Raw genomic sequence first — 19,182 nt, 5'->3', positions numbered from 1 at the left:
CACGATAGCAGGGTCCCAAGTTAAAATGGAATTGGATACAGGATCAGCGCTAACTGTCATGAATCGACGAGGCTATGAGCGGCTATTTTCACACATACCCTTGAGAGAGACATCCATCGTCTTGACGACGTATACGGGGCCAAAAGTGTGAGGGTGCCAGTCAGTTCCTTTTTGTAACCTCTAGATGGCACCTTCACTTGTTTGTTCCTTTGTTCATTGTTTCTCGTTCTCTGGTGTTAATTGTTCCTAACCTTGTGTTAGTTTTTAAACAGCCTGTTAGCTGTTTATGGGTGGCACCTGGTTTTCTTGGTATATAAGTTTTCTGGTTGTTTCATTCTGATACCTGGAATGGCGGGAATGACCTACGAAGAGAGATTAAATAGTTTGGGCTTGTACTCACTGGAGTTTAGAAGATTGAGAGGGGATCTCATCGAAACATATAAAATTATGGCAGGCCTGGACAGGCTGAATTCAGAGAGAATGTTTCCAATGGCCGGGGAGCACAGAACCAGGGGCCACAGTCTAAAAATAGCGGGCAAATCATTTAAAACAGAGATGAGGAAGAATTTCTTCACTCAAAGAGTGGTGAGCCTGTGGAATTCCCTGCCACAGAGGGCTGTGAAGGCTAATTCAATAAATATTTTCAAGAGAGAATTGGATATATTTCTGAAGGCTAAGGGGATTAAGGGTTACGGAGAAAAGGCGGGGACGGGGTACTGAACTGGTAAGATCAGCTATGATCTCAGACGAAGATCAGCCATGATCTCATTGAATGGCGGAGCAGGCTCGAAGGGCCGAATGGCCTACTCCTGTTCCTATCTCTATGTTTCTCTATGTTTGCTCAGTCCTCACTAAGGTGAACCAGGGAGTTAGTCTTGACAATGTTCCTTGTCTTGACTAGGTTCTCTGTGTGACTAGCCTTTCCTCTATGGCAGCTTGCCTTCACAAGCTGGCTGCCATAGTTCTCTTGAGCTATGTATCTAAGTCTGTGTTCTAGTTCTCTCGAGTTATGTATCTAAGTCTGTGCCATAGTTCTCTCGAGTTATGTATCTAAGTCTGTGCCATAGTTCTCTCGAGTTATGTATCTAAGTCTGTGTTCTAGTTCTCTCGAGCTATGTACCTAAATCTGTGTTCTAGTTCTCTCGAGCTATGTATCTAAGTCTGTGTTCTTGTCTCTGGATTTAAGATGTATTTAAGTCTTGTTCTGTTGAGCTGCTTGTCTTGGTAAGGTGCTGTTTGGACTAACGTGTTGCTATGTGGGAGCCGTTGGGATCTTGTCTTGAGCTTTGCATTGATAAGCCGATTACCCTTGGGGTAGCTTGTCTGGAGTTTAGCCTCGGCAAGCCGGTTGCCCCTTGTGGTAGCTTGTCACAAGCTCAGTATAGACAAGTGGGCTTCCTCATGGAAGCTGTCCTGAGTTCCTATCTTGACTAGCTGTCTTGTAACTTGTCTCTAGTTTTTATGTATGCTTATGTCTCTGTCTCGAGTTTTCTTGTCTCTAGTTCTTATGTATATTGCTGTGTTAATCTAGTTATGTGTGAATCTAGTAAAGTTCAAACAAAGTACTGTATATGTGTCTCTTGTCTGGTTTCTGCACTTGGGTCCAGAACCTACCTCGCCCGGAGAGCACGGCCTCGTATTTATACGGCCCCGTGGCTCCCCAACCCTGACACAAAAGTATACCCCAGAGGAAAAATAAGGGTGCCTGTCGAATACAATGGCAAGAAAATACGGAAATTGTATCTCTACATACTGCCAAATGGTGGACCACCGTTATTGGGACGGGAATGGATCAGGAAGATAAACTTAGATTGGCATTCCATTCATGCAATGACGGTGGACGGTAAAAAAGATGAAGACGTCACTCCTGGACGATTGTCAACAATCTTAGCTAACGCCAAAGAGGTATTTCAACAAGAACTGGGCACGCTTAAAGGCGTAACCGCTTCGTTAAAAATAGAAGAGAATGCAGTTCCCAAGTTTTTCAAAGCGAGACCGGTACCATATGCAATTCGTCCAGCCGTCGAGGCAGAGCTGGAGAATCTGGAGAAGGCGGGCGTGTTGTCTAAGGTCGACTGGAGCGAGTGGGCGACACCCATCGTTCTTGTCATGAAAAAAACGTTAAGCAATAAGTCCGGAGAGCCAAGGAAGATTCGCATCTGTGGGGATTTCAAGGTGACGGTGAACCCTGTCCTTCACACAGTACAATATCCTCTTCCAAGGATAGAAGACATCTTCGCCTCACTGTCTGGAGGGAAGCGTTTTACAAAAATTGACCTAGCACAAGCATATTTGCAGATGGAGGTTGAAGAGTCCTCTAGGAAGTATCTCACGATAAACACTCACAAAGGTCTTTACCAATATCATCGATTGGTATTCGGAGTAGCATCGGCTCCGGCGATATGGCAAAGAGCGATGGAACAAGTCCTGCAAGGGATTCCGGGGACTCAGTGTTACTTGGACGACATCCTTGTAACAGGTGAAGATGACAGTGAACACCTTAACAACCTAGAACAGGTGCTCACTAGACTAAGAGAACATGGGCTGCGAGCCAACCGCCCCAAGTGTGAATTTTTTTAAGAAACAGATATCGTATTGTGGCCACGTGATTGATGAAGAGGGGTTACATAAGTCCCCTGACAAAATTGAAGCGGTTGTTAAGGCCCCAGCGCCTGAAAATGTGTCGCAACTGAGGTCATTCCTCAGGTTGGTGAATTACTATCATAAGTTTTTGCCGAATTTGTCGACAATTCTGCATCCACTGAACGCCCTGCTACGAACGGGGGTAGCATGGAAATGGAGCGATGATTGTAAACGTGCTTTTCAGAAGAGTAAGGACTTAATCACTTCAAAGGAAGTATTGGCTCACTACAACCCAGCACTGCCAATCAGGCTGGCGTGTGATGCGTCTCCCTACGGCATTGGGGCGGTACTGTCACATAAATTCCTTAATGGTTTGGAGAGGCCGATAGCTTTTGCGTCACACTCGTTAACTTCTGCCGAGCGTAACTACGCCCAGATTGACAGAGAGGCCCTCAGCCTAGTGTGGGGGGTGAAGAAGTTCAATCACTATCAGCACGGTCAAAAATTTACTCTACTAACTGATCATCAACCTCTTGTCTCCATTTTCAACCCTCAGAAGGGCGTACCGATAATGACAGCACAACGGCTGCAGAGATGGTCCCTTTTCCTAGGGGCACACCAATATGACATCGAGTACAGGGGAACTAAACAGCATGGAAATGCTGATGGATTGTCACGTCTACCATTGCCAACGGTGGAAGAAGAAGACCTTGCAGTGGATCCAATGGAGTTATTCCACTCGACCATAGTCGAATGTCTCCCTGTGACGAATGCAAACATAGAAAAGGAAACACGGAATGACCCGACACTATCACGGGTCTATGATTTAACGGTGAAGGGATGGCCAGCACATGGCGAACCACTGCTGCCAGCATTTTCGTCGAGAAGAGAATAGCTGTCAGTGTGCAGAGGAACCTTGATGTGTGGATCCAGAGTAGTAATTCCACCTAAGTTGACGGATAGAGTGCTCAATGAGCTTCATGAGGGTCATCTGGGTGGGGTAAAAATGAAGAGCTTAGCCAGAGCGTTTGTGTGGTGGCCGGGAATCGATAGAGAAATCGAAGAGATGACCAAGAGCTGTGCAGGATGCCAGAAGGTCCAAAACGCCCCACCACAAGCTCCTCTGCATCCATGGGAGTGGCCCTCATCCCCATGGCAAAGGGTGCACATTGATTTTGCTGGTCCCTTCATGGACTCGATGTTTTTAATTGCGGTGGATGCACATTCAAAGTGGCCAGAGGTAATAAAAATGTCCTCAACCACCACGGAAAAAACTATCGCAGTTTTACGAACCATATTCGCCAGGAATGGGCTGCCTGAACAGATTTGCTCTGACAATGGACCACAGTTTGTGTCTGAAGAGTTCCGGAGGTTCTTAAAGAACAATGGTGTTAAGCATTACACATCTGCCCCATATCATCCAGCCACTAATGGATTGGCCGAGAGGTTTATCCAAACATTCAAGAAGGCTATCAAGGCAATGTGTAATGAAGATATACCCCTACAACACAAGGTGGACAACTTCTTGTTTGCCTACCGGAATGCGACACATGCGGTTACCAACCAAACTCCAGCCATGATGTTCTTCAATCGAAGACTACGATGCCGCTTGGATTTGGTTAAGCCAAACGTCCGAAGAGATGTGGAGAACAGGCAGTTTCAGAATATGAATGAAAGGCCGACCAGGAGTTTTAAGATAGGTCAACCAGTTTTGGCCCGGGACTACCGCACTGAGAAATGGCAGCCAGGAACGATTTGTACACGACAAGGACCTCTCATGTATACCGTGGACGTTGGGGAGAGCATTGTAAGACGCCATGCTGACCAGATTCTAGAGTCACTGGAAAACGTCAACTCCACACCACGATCTGATACACCTGGTAATGAAATCGACGTTCCAATTGCAGCTGCCGCAGAACCGGTAATATTGGAAGCAGATGAACCAAACAACGACATTGATTTCGACTCAACATTGCCAGAAGAACCTGATACTCCAAAGAGGCGTTATCCAGACAGAATCAGGAAGCCTCCTCAAAGACTGAACTTATAATTGCTTAAACTTAACCAATGTATCTAGCAACAGTAATTGTGATTGTAATTCATCATCATTAGTGTTAAATGAATGTTATGTACTGTTTATCTAAAAGGGGAGGAATTGTTGTGTATGTACCTTTAAGAGAATAACTGGTCTCAGACTGCAATACCGGCAGTGACCACCCCTGTATAAAAGGCGCTAGAGAGCCTCTGTTTTGTTAGATTCGTTTATGCCTTTCACCAGTAAAGTTCTGTTTGTTTCTCTCCTGCTAGTCCGTGTCTCAATCATTCACGGACTTAACAGGAACAGTTTCTCTCTATCTACTCTGTCCAGACCCCTCATGATTTTGAACACCTCTATCAAATCTCCTCTCAACCTTCTCTACTCTAAGGAGAACAACCCCAGCTTCTCCAGTCTATCCACTTAACTGAAGTCTCTCGTCCCTGGAACCATTCTTGTAAATCTTTTCTGCACCCTCTCTAAGGCCTTCACATCCTTCCTAAAGTGCGGTGCTCAGAATTGGACACAGTACTCCAGTTGAGGCCGGACCAGTGTTTTATAAAGGTTCGTTATAACTTCCTTGCTTTTGTACTCTATGCCTCTGTTTATGAAGCCCAGGATCCTGTATGCTTTTTTAACTGCTTTATCAACCTGCCCTGCCACCTTCAATAATTTGTGCACATATACACCCAGATCTCTTTATTCATGCACCCACTTTAGGATTGCACCCTTTAGTTTATATTGCCTCTCCTCGTTCTTGCTACAAAAATGTATCACATCGCACTTTTCTGCGTTAAATTTCATCTGCCACATGTCTGCCCATTCCACCAGCCTGTCTATGTCCTCTTGAAGTCTATCACTATTCTTCACACTGTTCACTATACTTCCGAGTTTTGTATCATCTGCAAGTTTTGAAATTGTGCTCTATACACCCAAGTCCAAGTCACTGATATATATCAAGAAAAGCAGAGGTCCCAGTACCAACCCCTGGGGAACACCACTGTATACCTTCCTCCAATCCAAAAAACAACCGTTCCCCACTACTCTCTGTTTCCTGTCACTTTTGTATCCATGTTGCCACTGTCCCTTTTATTCCATCGTTTCAACTTTGCTGACAAGCTCAGCTGATGAATCAGTACTCCTCCATGTTGAACACCACGTGGAAGAAGCACTGAGAGTAGCAAGGGCACAGAATGTACTCTGGGTGGGGGACTTCAATGTCCATCACCAAGAGTGGTTCGTTAGCACCACTACTGACCGAGCTGGCTGAGTCCTGAAAGGCATAGCTGCCAGTCTGGGCCTGTGACAGGTGGCAAAAGAACCAACACGTGGGAAAAACCTATTTGACCTTGTCCTCACCAATCTACCTGTCGCAGATACATCTGTCCATGACAGCATTGGTATCAGTGACCATCGCACAGTCCTTGTGGAGACGAAGTCCCGTCTTCGCACTGACGACACCCTCCATCGTGTTGTGTGGCACTACCACCGTGCTAAATGGGACAGATTCAGAACAGATCTGGCAACTCAAAACTGGGCATCCATGAGGTGCTGTGGGCCAGCAGCAGCAGCAGAATTGTATTCACCACAATCTATAAACTCACGGCTCGGCATATCCCTCACTCTACCATTACCATCAAGCCAGGGGACCAACCTTGGTTCAACGACGAGTGTAGAAGAGCATGCCAGGAGCAGCACCAGGCGTACCTAAAAATGAGGTGCCAACCTGGGGAAGCTGCAACACAGGACTACATGCATGCTAAAAAGCAGAAGCAGCATGCTAAGTGATCCCACAATCAACGGATCAGATCAAAGCTCTGCAGTCCTGCTACATCCAGTTGTGAATGGTGGTGGACCATTAAACAACTAACTGGAGGAGGAGGCTCCATGAATATCCCCATCCTCAATGGTGGTGGAGCCCAGCACATGAGTGCAAAAGACAAGGCTGAAGCGCTTGCAACCATCTTCAGCCAGAGGTGCCGAGTGGATGATCCATATCGGCCTCCTCCTGAGGTCCCCATCATCACAAAAGCCAGTCTTCAGCCAATTCGATTTACTCCAAGTGATATAAAGAAACGGTTCAGAGCACTGGATACAGCAAAGGCTATGGGCCCTGACAACATCCCGGCTGTCGTGCTGAAGACTTGTGCTTCAGAACTAGCCGCACCTCTAATAAAATGTTCCAGTACAGCTACAACACTGGCATCCATCCGACAATGTGGAAAGCTGCCCAGGTATATCCTGTCCACAAAAAGCAGGACAAATCCAATCCAGCCAATTACCGCCCCATCAGTCTACTCTCAATCATCAGCAAAGTGATGGAAGGTGTCATCGACAGTGCTATCAAGCGGCACTTACTCACCAATAACCCACTATCAACATCCTGGGGGGCATCATTGACCAGAAACTTAACTGGACCAGCCACATAATTACGGTGGCAACAAGAGCAGGTCAGAGGCTGGGTATTCTGCAGCGATTGTCTCACCTTCTGACTCCCCAAAGCCTTTCCACCATCTAAAAGGCACAAGTGAGGAATGTGATGGAATACTCTCCACTTGCCTGGATGAGTGCAGCTCCAACAACACTCAAGAAGCTTGACACCATCCAGGACAAAGCAGCCCGCTTGATTGGCACCCAATCCACCAGCTTAAACAGTCACTCCCTCCACCACCGGCGCACCGTGGCTGCAGTGTGTACCATCTACAAGATGCACTGCAGCAACTCGCCAAGGCTTCTTCGGCAACAACTCCCAAACATGCGACCTCTTCCACCTGGAAGGACAAGGGCAGCAGGTGCATGGGAACACCACCACCTCCAAGTTCCCCTCCAAGTCACACACCATCCTGACTTGGAAATATATCGCTGTTCCTTCATCGTCGCTGGGTCAAAATCCTGGAACTCCCTCCCTAACAGCGCTGTGGGAGTACCTTCACCACCTGGACTGCAGCGGTTCAAGAAGGTGGCTCACCGCTATCTTCTCAAGGGCAATTAGGAATGGGCAATAAATGCTGGCGTTGCAAGCGACGCCCACATCCCAGGAACGAATTTTTAAAAATGTGGCACTTTAGCAAATGTCTTTTGGAAGTTCATGTGCACCACATCAACTGCATTGCCCTCATCAACCCTCACTGTTACCTCATCAAAAAACCCAATCAAGTTAGACAAACATGATTTGCCTTTAACAAATCTGTGCTGGCTTTCCTTAATTAATCCACACTTGTCCAAGTAACTGTTAATTTTGTCCCGGATTATCGTTTATAAAAGCTTCCCCACTACCGAGGTTAAACTGACTGGTCTGTAGTTGCTGGGTTTATCTTTACATCCTATTTTAAAACATGGTGTAACATTTGCAATTCTCCAGTCCTCTGGCACCACCCCTCGTACTTAAGGAGGATTTGGAAGATTATAGTCAGTACCTCCCTGATTTCAACCTTTACCTCCCTCAGCATCCTAGGATGCATCCCATCCGGTCCTGTTAACTTATCTATGTTAACTGCAGCCAGCCTTTCTAGTAGCTCCTCTATCAAACATAGAAAAATAGAAAAATAGGCGCAGGAGTAGGCCCTTCGAGCCTGCTCCACCATTCAATATGATCATGGCTGATCCTCTATCTCAATACAATATTCCTGCTATCTCCCCATACCCCTTGATGCCTTTTGTGTCTAGAAATCTATCTCCTTCTTAAATATATTCAGTGACTTGGCCTCCACAGCCTTCTGTGGTAGAGAATTCCACAGGTTCACCACTCTCTGGGTGAAGAAATTCCTCCTCACCTCAGTCCTAAATGTCCTACCCCATATCTTCAGACTGTGACCCCTCGTTCTAGACCCCCCCCAGCCAGGGGAAACATCCTCCCTGCATCCAGTCTGTCTAGCCCTGTCAGAATTTTATACGTTTCAATGAGATCCCTCTCATTCTTCTAAACGCTAGTGAATACAGGCCTAGTCGACCCAATCTCTCCTCATACGACAGTCCTGCCATCCCAGGAATCAGTCTGGTGAACCTTCGCTGCACTCCCTCTATGGCAAGTATATCCTTTCTTGGGTAAGGAGACCAAAACTGCACACAGTACTCCAGGTGTGGTCTCACCAAGGCCCTGTAAACCTGTAGACATCCTTGCTCCTGTACTCAAATCCTCTTGCAATGAAGGCCAACATAACAATTGCCTTCCTAACTGCTTGCTGCAACTGCATGTTTCCTTTCAGTGACTGGTGTACAAGGACACCCAGGTCCCTTTGTACATCAACATTTCCCAATCTAGCACCATTTAAATAATATTCTGCCTTTCTGTTTTTCCTACCGAAGTGGATAACTTCACATTTATCCACGTTATACTGCATCTGCCATGTATTTGCCCACTCACTCAACTTGTCTAAATTGCCTTGAAGCCTCTTTGTATCCTCCTCACAACTCACAATCCCACCTAGTTTTGTGTCGTCAGCAAACTTGGAAATATTACATTAGGATCCCTCATCCAAATCATTGATATATATTGTGAATAGCTGGGGCCCAAGCACTGATCCCTGCGGTACCCCACTGGTCACCGCCTGCCACCCCGAAAAACACCCATTTATTCCTACTCTCTGTTTCCTGTCTGTTAACCAATTTTCAATCCATGCCAGTATATTACCCCCAATCCCATGTGCTTTAATTTTGCACACTAACCTCTTTGTGGGACTTTTTCAAAGGCCTTCTGAAAATCCAAATACACCACATCCACTGGTTCTCCCTTATCTATTCTACCAGTTACATCCTCAAAAAACTCCAGTAGGTTTATCAAACACTATGGGCTAGATTTTCAGTTGCTTGTGCCAGCAGTTAGCGCCTTAAGAGAAGTGATTTTCGGGCACTATGCGTGTAGCGCCCGGGCGCAGCGCAGTTTGCGCCCCGCCCCAAATTAAGTTGCCCGTTAGCGCCGGCGCAAAGTTTAGCAGCCGCCCGGATGCGCGCGCAGAAAATGACGTCACATCCTCGTGCAACACCCTTTGGCCGCCCCGAATCCAAACTTCAGTCGGACCGCCCCATTGTGCGGCTGGCGTCCAGAGCGTTTGTAAAATGGAACGCAACACACCCTGGGGAGCGCAAATTAAAGGGCACTCCTCCTGCACTATAAAAGGCAGTCTGCATGTGTTGTGTGGAAGGATCCAGTGTGTTGTTGTGAACGGTGTATGTATGTGTCCGGCCACCACCACCACCACCACCACCACCACCTCCTCCTCCCCCTCCTCCTCCTCCTCCTCCTCCTCCTGTTTTCCCCCCCAGACTCTGCCTTTGAAAAAAACACATGCACCCTTCCCCTTTAAGAGCTCACTGGCACCAGAGTGTCTGCCGTGCGCTGCGCCCGAGCTCGGGTGTTGCGCTCTGCACCGCCGGCTTAGCGCCTAAAGATAGTAGTGGAACGCCTCTTTTAGCGCTCCACCAACCTCTTAGGGCGAAGCCACTGAATTTCCGGCAACGGGGCGCTACTTTGGGGCGGGCGCTAACTTCAGGCGGGCGCTAAGGTTAGCGCCCCAAAACTGTCTATACTGAAAATCTAGCCCTATTTCCCTTCCATAAATCCATGTTGACTTTATCTAATCCCGTTGATATTTTCTAAGTGTCCTGTTATCACATCCTTTTAATAGACTCTAGCATTTTCCCTACTACTGATGTTTGGCTAACCGGTCTGTAGTTCCCGGTTTTCTCTCTCCCTCCTTTTTTAAATAGTGGGGTTACATTTGCCACCCTCCAATCTGCAGGAGCTGTTCCATAATCTATAGAATTTTGGAAGATAACAACCAATGCATCTACTATTTCCATGGCTACCTCTTTTAGTACTCTGGGATGCAGATTATCAGGCCCTGGGGATTTATCAGCTTACAGTCCCATTAATTTCTCCAGCAATATTTTTTTTACTAATACTAATTTCCTTTAATTCCTCCTTCTCACTAGACCCTTGGTTCCCTAGAATTTCTGGGAAGTTATTTGTGTCCTCTTCCATGAAGACAGAACCAAAGTATTTGTTTAATTGCTCTGCCATTTCTTTATTCCCCTTTATAAATTTTCCCATTTTTTGACTGTAAGATACCTACATTTGTCTTCATTAATCTTTTTCTTTTTACATACTGAATTTTTATCCCATACAGTCAGTATCTCAACTACCTCCTCATTCACTATGACTTTGGCAGCATCTTCTTCTTTGGTGAAGCCAGATGCAAAGTACTTATTTAGTACCTCAGCCATGCCCTCTGCCTTCATGTATAGGTCTCCTTTTTGGTCCCACCTCTTACTACCCATTTACTATTTATTGAAGATTTTGCTTGGGTTTTTGGGTTTTATTAGGATTTTTGTTTCGTAATTTTTGGCTTCTATTGGATTGAACCATGAAATTAGAAGATTTATTTATAATCATCAAAAGCGGCAACCGAAAAATTGGCCAGGAGAATTGTAGGCCAGTGTGAACTGTTCAATTCCATATGCTATAAGTCATTATTATCAGAAATTTATGACTTGCAAGGCAAACAATCTTATAGGGAGTCAAATGTCGAAAACCAATCTCCTGTGCTTTTCAGACCAATCATTTCTGTTTCAAAGATTGGATCTTGGAAATTCACAAAATGCCCAAATTGGCCCCAGTGAACATCTTGGAAAGTTGCAGCTCAAAAATAGCTGAAATGTTATGTTGACAAATGGTGACATTTCTGTTGTTATTTCCTACAGTTTTTATAACAGCTATAGTTAAAATGGAAGCTGCTCTCTCCAACTTACAAAATGCAGTATGCAGGGAAAAGACAGAATAGCTTTGCAGGTTGTAAAAGATTCCGCAGGTGCTCTTATCAATAGTTTGACAGACCTGGTGGAGACGTTTTACAATTCAGGCCTTCCCCAAATATTTTCTCTTGTGTTCGCATCAAAATATGTGCTGTCTTAAGCAGACCAGGTTTCCTCTGAATCAAATCTTGCACCCTCATACATGCTGTCTTTGGATTAATGTTCCCAGATTTAACAATTAAACCCGAATCATGGAATACAACTCACTGATGATCACATGGGATGCCCACCTTCCCTGTTTTTGGAAAGGTGATAAAGCTAAAGCTACTTGGTCAGATTTAGTTACAGGCTCAGTAATACACAAAAGCCAAAAATACAGCAAAAACATGGAATAAGCACAATGTTTAAAACCAATAAAATCAGAACAAGTTATTAATATAACTCTTTTAGATTTTGTTTCTAACAATGCCTGATCAACAAGATTTCTGGATAAGAACATAAGAAATAGGAGCAGGAGTAGGCCAATCGGCCCCTCGAGCCTGCTCCGCCATTCAATAAGATCATGGCTGATCTGATCCTAACCGCCAATCCACTATCACAGAACCATCTCCTGAATCTAACAGAATTAGACACACGAAATAGGAGCAGGATCAGGCTACATGGCCCCTGGGCCCGCTCCACTACCCACAGGGCCATGACCGATCCGAACCTAGACTCATGTCCAAATTCCTGCCCGCTCTCCATAACCCTTTATTCCCTTTACTTCTAGGAAACTGTCTATTTCTGTTTTAAATTTATGTAATGATGTAGCTTCTACAGCTTTTTGGGGCAGCATATTCCATGGACCTACCACCCTCTGAGTGAAGTAGTTCCTCCTCATCTCAGTTTTGAAAGAGCAGCCCCTTATTCTAAGACTATGCCCCCTAGTTCTAGTTTCACCCATCATCGGGAACATCCTCCCCGCATCCACCCGATCCAACCCCTTCACAATCTTATATGTTTCAATAAGATCGCCTCTCATTCTTCTGAACTCCAATGAGTAGAGTCCCAATCTACTCAACCTCTCCTCATATGTCCATCCCCTCATCCCTGGGATTAACCGAGTGAACCTTCTTTGTACTGACTCGAGAGCAAGTATGTCTTTTCTTAAGTATGGACACCAAAACTGTATGCAGTATTCCAGGTGCGGTCTCACCAATACCTTGTACAACTGAAGCAATACCTCCCTATTTTTATATTCTATCCCCCTAGCAATGAAAGCCAACATTCCATTGGCCTTCTTAATCACTTGCTGCACCTGCATACTAACCTTTTGAGTTTCGTGCACCAGGACCCCCAGATCCCTTTGTACTTCAGTACTTTCAAGTTTCTTGCCATTAAGATAATAACTTGCTCTACGATTTTTCCTGCCAAAGTGCATAACCTCACACTTTCCAGTATTGTATTCCATCTGCCAAATCTCTGCCCACTTACTTAGCCTGTCTATGTCCCCTTGCAGGTTTTTTATGTCCTCCTCACTCACTACTTTCCCTCCCATCTTAGTATCATCTGCAAACTTTGATATGTTACACTCGGTCCCCTCCTCCAAATCGTTAATATAGATTGTAAAGAGTTGGGGACCCAGCACCGACCCCTGCGGAACACCACTAGTTACTGATTGCCATTCTGAGAATGAACCATTTATCCCAACTCTCTGCCTTCTGTTAGATAGCCAATCCTCTATCCATGCCAGAATATTACCCCCAATCCCGTGATTTTTTATCTTAAGCAATAATCTTTTGTGTGGCACCTTGTCAAATGCCTTTTGGAAGTCTAAATACACTACGTCCACTGGTTCCCCTTTATCCACCCTATATGTTACTTCCTCAAAGAACTCCAGCAAATTTGTCAAACATGACTTCCTCTTCATAAAACCATGCTGACTTTGTCCTATTAAATGATGATTATCCAAATGTCCTGTTACTGTCTCCTTAATAATGGACTCCAAAATTTTACCTACCACAGATGTTAGGCTAACCGGTCTATAGTTTCCAGCCTTCTGTCTACTGCCCTTTTTAAATAAGGGTGTTACATTATCAGTTTTCCAGTCTGCCGGGACCTTTGCTGAGTCCAGGGAGTTTTGGAAAATTATTACCAATGCATCCACAATCCCTACCGCCACTTCCCTCAAGACCCTAGGATGTAAGCCATCAGGTCCAGGTGATTTATCCGCCTTGAGTCCCATTATTTTACCGAGTACCACTTCCTTAGTGATTTTGATCGTGTTTAGCTCCTCCCCCCCATAGCCCCCTGTTTGTCCAGTGTTGGGATATTCTTAGTGTCCTCTAATGTAAAGACTGATACAAAATATTCATTCAGTGTTTTTGCCATCTCCACATTTCCCACCATTAATTTCCCGGTCTCATCCTCTAAGGGACCAACATTTACTTTAGCCACCCTTTTTCTTTTTATATAACGATAAAAACTCTTACTATCTGTTTTTATATTTTTTGCTAATTTACTTTCATAATCTATCTTCCCTTTCTTAATCAATCTTTTTCTTATTTTTTGCTGTCTTTTAAAGTTTTCCCAATCCTCTATCCTCCCACGAGATTTGGCTACCTTATACGCCCTTGTTTTTAGTCGAATACAATCCTTAATTTCTTTACTTAGCCATGGATGGCTGTCTTTTCTTTTACACCCTTTTCTTCTCAGTGGAATATATTTTTTTTGGAAGTTGTAAAATAACTCCTTAAATGTACACCACTGATCATGTATCGTCTTACCCTTTAATCTATTTTCCCAATCCACTCTACTCAATTCCGCTCTCATACCTTCATAGTCTCCTTTATTCAAGCTTAGCACGCTTGTTTGAGATCCAACCTTCTCACCCTCTAATTGAATATGGAATTCAACCATGTTATGGTCACTCATTCCAAGGGGATCCTTTATTAGGACATTTTTAATTAATCCTGTCTCGTTACACAGGACCAGATCTAAGGTTGCATGCCCCCTGGTCGGTTCAGTTACATACTGCTCAAGAAACCCATCCCTAATACACTCAATGAACTCATCCTCAAGGCAGCCCTGCCCAATTTGATTTGTCCAATTAATATGATAGTTAAAATCCCCCATAATTATAGATGTTCCCTTATTACAAGCCTCAACTATTTCCTGATTGATACTCCGTCCAACAGAGTTGCAACTGTTCGGAGGCCTATAGACTACGCCCACTAGTGTTTTTTCCCCTTATTATTCCTTATCTCCACCCAAAATGAAGCAAGTTATGTTTGTCTCCTGGCAGAGTTCATCCATGGAATTCGGGTCTTTTGCCAAAGCTAAAGCAGAGCAACCAGATCCGTGATTTATGCCATGCATGTTATTGCCAGTTCTTTGATGTAACTCAGCTCAGAATTTGTAAGTTCTCAAATGCTGTGAGATGAGGTGATGATCGCTGTTTCCTCAGCATTAGAATTGTCTTTTCCACAGTCAGTCAGTCAGCAGATGTTAATATTACAAATAAACTGTTTCTGCCATGAACCAATGTTTAGAACATAAGAATTTAAGAAATAGGAGCAGGAATCGGCCACTGGGCCCCTCGAGCCTGCTCCGCCATTCAATAAGATCATGGCTGATCTTCTGCCTCAACTCCACTTTCCTGCACTCTTCCCATATCCCTTGATTCCCTTAATATCAAAAAATCTATCGATCTCTGTCTTGAATATACTCAATGACTGAGCCTCCACAGCCCTCTGGGGCAGAGAATTCCAAAGATTCACCACCCTCTGAGTGAAGAAATTTCTCATCTCAGTCCTAAATGGCCGACCCCTTATTCTGAGACTGTGACCCCTGGTACTAGACTCCCCAGCCAGGGGAAACACCCTCCCTGCATCTACCCTATCAAGCCCTGTAAGAATTTTGTACATTTCAATGAGATCACCTCTCATTCTTCGAAACTCCTGGAGCATATAGGCCTAGTCTACTCAATCTCTCCTCATAGAACAATCCCCCCATCCCAGGAATCAATCTGGTGAACCTTCGTTGCACTCCCTCTATGGCAAGTATATCCTTCCTTAGGTAAGGAGACCAAAACTGTACACAATACTCCAGGTGTGGTCTCACCAGGGCCCTGTATAATTGCAGTAAGATGTCTTTACTCTTATACTCAAATCCTCTTGTAATAAAAGCCAACATACCGTTTACTTTCCTAATTGCTTGCTGTACCTGCATGTTAACTTTCAGTGATTTGTGTACAAGGACACCCAGGTCCCTATGAACACCAACATTTCCCAATCTCTCACTATTTCAAAAATACTCTGCTTTTCTATTTTTTCTACCAATGTGGATAACTTCACATTTCTCCACATTATATTCCATTTGCCATGTTCTTGCCCACTCACATAGCCTGTCTATATACCCTTGAAGCCTCTTTGCATTCTCCTCACAACTTACATTCCCACCCAGCTTTGTATCATCAGCAAACTTGGATATATTACACTTGGTCTCCTCATCCAAATCATTGATATAGATTGTGAATAGCTGAGGCCCAAGCACTGATCCTTGCGATACCCCACTAGTTACAGCCTGCCAGCCCGAAAATGACCCGTTTATCCCTACTCTCTATTTTCTGTCCGGTACGCAATCCTCAATCCATGCTAGTATATTACCCCCAATCCCATGAGCCATAATTTTGTTTAATAACCTCTTGTCTGGCACCTTATCAAATGCCTTCTGAAAATCCAAATACACCACATCCACTGGTTCCCCCTTATCTATTCTGCTAGTTACAGCCTCAAAAAACTCAAAGTTTCATCAAACATGATTTCCTTTTCATAAATCCGTGTTGACTCTGCCCAATCTTATTATTTTCTAAGTGCCCTGTTACCACGTCCTTAATAATAGAGTCTAGCATATTCCTTGCTACTGATATCAAGCTAACTGGTCTGTAGTTCCCCATTTTCTCTCTTCCTCCTTTCTTAAATAGTGGGGTTACATTTGCTACCTTCCAATCCGTGGGAACCGTTCTAGAATCTATGGAATTTTGGAAAATGACAACCAGTGCATCCACTATCTCTAGCCACCTCTTTCAAAACCCTAGGATGTTTGAATTAATTTTTTTTATGTTCGTGGGATGTGGGCATCACTGGCAAGGCCAGCATTTATTGCCCATCCCTAATTGCTCTCGAGGAGGTGGTGGTGAGACACCATTTCAGAGGGTAGTTAAGAGTCAACCTCATTGCTGTGGGTCTGGAGTCACATGTAGGCCAGATCGGGTAAGAATGACAGATTTCGTTCTCTAAAGGACATTAGTAAACCAGATGGGTTTTTACAACAATCTGGTAGTTACATGACCTAGCTTTTTATTCCAGATTTATTTAATTAACGGAATTTAAATTCAGTGGTGGGATTTGTACTCTGGATAATTAGTCCAGAGCTCTGGATTACTAGTCCAGTAACATAACTACTATGCCACAGTGCAACAACAACAACTTGCATTTACATAGCACCTTTAATGTAGTAAAATGTCCCAAGGCGCTTCACAGGAGTATTATAAGACAAAAAATTTGACACCGAGCCACATAAGGAGAAATTAGGGCAGATGACCAAAAGCTTGGTCAAAGAGGTAGGTTTCAAGGAGCATCTTGAAGGGGGAAAGAGAGGTAGAGAAGCGAAGAGGTTTAGGCAGGGAATTCCAGAGCTTAGGGCCTAGGCAACTGAAGGCATGGCCACCAATGGTTGAGCGATTATAATCAGGGATACTCAAGAGGGCAGAATTAGAGGAGCACAGATATCTCGAGGGGTTACAGAGATAGGGAGAGGCGAGGCCATGGAGGGATTTGAAAACAAGTATGAGAATTTTGAAATCGAGGCGTTGCTTAACCGGTTAGGTTAGCACTGGGGTGTTAGGTAAATGGGACTTGGTGCGAGTTAGGACACGGGCAGCCGAGTTTTGGATGACCTCAATTTTACGTAGGATAGAATGTGGGAGGCCAGACAGGAGTGCGTTGGAATAGTCAAGTCTAGAGGTAATAAAGGCATGGATGAAGGTTTCAGCAGTGGGTGGAGATGGGCGATGTTACGGAGGTGGAAATAAATGGTCTTAGTTAAGCGGCGGATATGTGGTCGTAAGCTCATTTCCAGGTCAGGTATGACACCAAGGTTGCGAACAGTGTGGTTCAGCCTCAGACAGATGTTAGGGAGAGGGATGGAGTCAGTGACTAGGGAACGGAGTTTGTGGCGGGGACCGAAAACAATGGCTTCGGTCTTCCCAATAATTAATTGGGGAAAATTTCTGCTCATCCAGAACTGGATGTCGGACAAGCAGGCTGACAATTTAGACACCGTGGAAGGGGTTGAGAGAAATGGTCGTGAGGTAGAGCTGGGTGTCATCAGTGCACATGTGAAAACTGATGCTGTGTTTTTGGATGATGTCGCCATGGGGCAGAATGTACATGAGAAATAGGAGGGGGTGAAGGATAGATCCTTGTCAGCTAGCATGGGAGCCAGAAAGTGAAGCTGTTTGGTGGGAATAGGGTCGAGGGAGCAGGAAGTGGGTCTCATGGACAAGATGAGCAGGGAGAGGTCATGAGGGAAATCGGAGAGAAACTGGAGAAAGATGTGAGTTCAGGGCTAGAGCAGGGGGGAACCTTAGAAGAAGTTTGGTCCGGTGGGCATGGGGAAGGAAGGGAAGTGGCAGAGGCAGCTGAATGGTACCCACAATTGGTTACTGAACAAAGATTTCGAACCAAACAAAGAACATTTATGTCGGAATGGTGTTTGATGTCAAAGTTTCATTTTGCAGTCAGTTTTGTGTCTTGTTGCAGAAGAATGGGGGCCTTCCAGAGACATTTCTGAGAAAAGCTAATTTTTATATCATATTTAAACTATCTAGCATCACATAAAGACAATCCTATTCCCTCTGAATATTACTTCATGCGGTAAATCTGCTAAGTGCAATACCTAGTCTTGGGAAGATGTACAGAGGAAATGACAACTTACAAATATTAACACCTTATTTCAACAGGATTAAATCTGTTTAATTCTCAGTGTGTTTGTTTTTAATAATAAGTGGCTATGACATGAAAGATGTTCCATGGCATAAATCTGGTTGCTAAATTTTAGTTTTAACAGAAGATCTGAAATCCCTGGCTGAACTGAAATTAATGTCATGCACCTACAGCATAGCAGTTATAAAGGTCTACAAAAGAGACAGATGTGGTTGTTCATCTTAAGGCTTCGTTGCTTGCAATAACCTGTAAGAAATATCATACTGAAAAAAGGTACATTAACCAATGTGGATTGATTCTAGTTTCATTATTTTTAGGTGTTGTGCCATTTAGTATCTCTCTGTATCTTTTCTGCTTGTAGATAAATTTAACGAAGTAGATTTAACCTGTATATATTGCTGGTGATGAAATATGTTCCAGCTTCAAAATGATTGGAGAATGCGGTGGCCATCCCACGCAGTCTCCAGTAATTGGTTTCTCATGGTTAAGGGCTAACAATTATACCTCAGTGCATTAATCTGTAAACAGCATGAAAAAGGGAACAGATTTTGGATCATAGGAGATTTGGTCTGGTTGAAGGAAACTACTTCTAGCAGTGAATACTGGGATAAAGTGTTGAGTAAAGGCTGAACTGTAACTGTTCCCCCTTTAATTACAGAGGATGACAAAGGGACCAGTTATATTGAATAAATGTGCGTTATCATCACTTACCTTCTCTGATTTCCATGGTAACTGCCAGAGGCCCTCTCCCACTGGATTACACCATTTAACTCTAGTTAGATGAGGAGGAAATATGCTGACAGTATACACTGTTGAGCTATCAGGTAT

The 19,182-nt window shown here is 44.3% G+C and overlaps 1 protein-coding gene across 13 annotated transcripts in view; it reads right to left on the bottom strand.

The window, feature by feature from the left end:
* The window catches only part of LOC147105924 (protein piccolo-like), a 917,910-nt gene that overhangs the window by 438,771 nt on the left and 459,957 nt on the right, over positions 1 to 19,182 (bottom strand). The gene's annotated exons all lie outside the window — the stretch shown is intronic.

The sequence above is a fragment of the Somniosus microcephalus genome, chromosome 17, assembly GCF_052327205.1.
Source record: "Somniosus microcephalus isolate GS21.2 chromosome 17, FLI_Smic_1.0, whole genome shotgun sequence".
NCBI classification, from domain to species: domain Eukaryota; kingdom Metazoa; phylum Chordata; class Chondrichthyes; order Squaliformes; family Somniosidae; genus Somniosus; species Somniosus microcephalus.
The sequence above is the reverse complement of the archived record's forward strand: the minus strand, read 5'-3'. Positions and strand labels throughout refer to the sequence as shown.